Source organism: Babylonia areolata, chromosome 3 (genome assembly GCF_041734735.1).
Source record: "Babylonia areolata isolate BAREFJ2019XMU chromosome 3, ASM4173473v1, whole genome shotgun sequence".
Taxonomy (NCBI): domain Eukaryota; kingdom Metazoa; phylum Mollusca; class Gastropoda; order Neogastropoda; family Buccinidae; genus Babylonia; species Babylonia areolata.
The window spans coordinates 35619547-35621341 of NC_134878.1; the positions used below are offsets into that span (position 1 = coordinate 35619547).

Genomic DNA, 1795 nt, shown 5'->3' on the forward strand with positions numbered 1-1795 from the left:
CATTGTACACACACACACACACACACACACACACACTAACATACACACACCCACACATTGGCACACACACAAACACACGTCACACACACACACACACAGACACACACTACGTGCGTGCCTGTATTCAAAGTGCACACTAACACACACACACACACACACATGTACACACACACACGCGTGCGTGCGCGCGCACTGACGCACGCACACACTAATTGACACGCGCGCACACACACACACACACACATAACACACACACACGCACACTCGTGCCCGCATTCACTCTAACCCACACACACACACACACACACACCGGAACAATCATTACAGGACCAAATGAAAAATGGTTGATAGCCGCGGTGGTTTCAATACTCGATCTCTCTCTCCCTCTCTCTCTCCCCCGTCTCTCTCTCTCAAGAGTGCAGTCCACGTGGGAAAAAAGGAAGAAATGGAGATAGTGTCAATATCTATCTCTCTCTCTCTCTCTCTCTCTCTCTCTCTTCTCTCTATGTATGTTATCCATTGTTAGCCCCAACGAATTCAGATTCACAACTGGTTAAATTTCATTAAGCCCAGAAACTTTCAAAAGATATTCACTCTTCAAATCAAACGAAAAACTACAAGGAATTAACGCTAAAAATTAAATGCATGGTTTTATTCCTTAAAAGTTTAATTATCTTTAAAAATCGCATCAGTAAAAAAAAAGCAACACATGTGGAAACGAAAAACAAGCAAACAAAGAAAAGCAACATCATTCCACTATATATATATATATATATATATATATATAGTGTTGTTTGTCGCCTTTCCTTTCATCCCCACCCTATCCCCTAAAGAGACACACGGAGAAAGAGAGGAGGGATAGAGAGAGAAGGGGAACTTGAGAGAGTGAAAGAGAGGGAGCTGGGAGGGAGACCGGAGAGAAGTGGAGAGGGAGGGAGAGAGGGGATTTTTTTTTTTTTATCGGAAGATTAATATATTAAAGGTATAACCTACAACGATACAACAGAAAAGATTGACATTTTGCACACAGTATATATACTCTGTCATGAACGAGCTATGCAGCATACACTTTTGGCTTTTTAATTCTCTCTCTTTCCACACCATAGACAGAAATCCAGTACCCCAAACCTCCCCCCACCCCCACCCTCTTAAAAAACAACAACAAAAAACAAAACAAACAAACAACAAAAAAGGGTAAAAAAAAAAAAACCCCTGACAAACAGTTCATGGGTGAGAGTTATATAGATCTATATTCCACTCCAAACGGTTAGCTAAGCGCAAGTGTTCGTAAATGTCACAAATACTGACACTAAAATTGCTGTACAGTTTGGCACTTCGGATTAAGTCCTTTCTTCGTCCATGTCACTAGCTTGCGCGCATGCCCAAATATAATTTTATCATGTGACGAGTGTCACATGACGCTGAAAACTGCATGTGACTGATGAGAACTGATTAGTGCGACTGACTACACAGAACCGCAACGAATAAAAGAAAATACACCAGACAGACCGCCGGAGAGTTCCGTGGTTACATGACTGAAAAGAGGCGCGTCACATGATCTGTGCTCTCGAAGCTGATTGGCTCTCCAAACGTGCGAGCAATAAAGGCGATCGTGAGGGGTAGAACGTGCGAAACACCAGGCTCTTTTTTTTTTTTCGACTTTTTGCTTCATTTTTGTCTTTTATTGCGCACAAAATAAACTCCTTTGTACAGAGTTTGGTTGTGGTAATGGATGCTGTCAGCTGAAGAAAATTAATAGAGGACAACACATGTTTGCTGCTCTTTTCTGTGTCCG

The 1795-nt window shown here is 42.0% G+C and overlaps 1 protein-coding gene across 1 annotated transcript in view; it reads right to left on the minus strand.

Annotated features, from left to right (window-relative positions):
- Positions 1 to 501: 501 nt before the first annotated feature.
- The window catches only part of LOC143280558 (ankyrin repeat domain-containing protein 66-like), an 18139-nt gene continuing 16845 nt past the window's right edge, over positions 502 to 1795 (minus strand). The window contains exon 4 of the mRNA XM_076585252.1: positions 502 to 1795. This exon is cut by the window's right edge and continues 1466 nt beyond it. The gene's annotated coding sequence lies outside the window, so the exon portion shown is untranslated.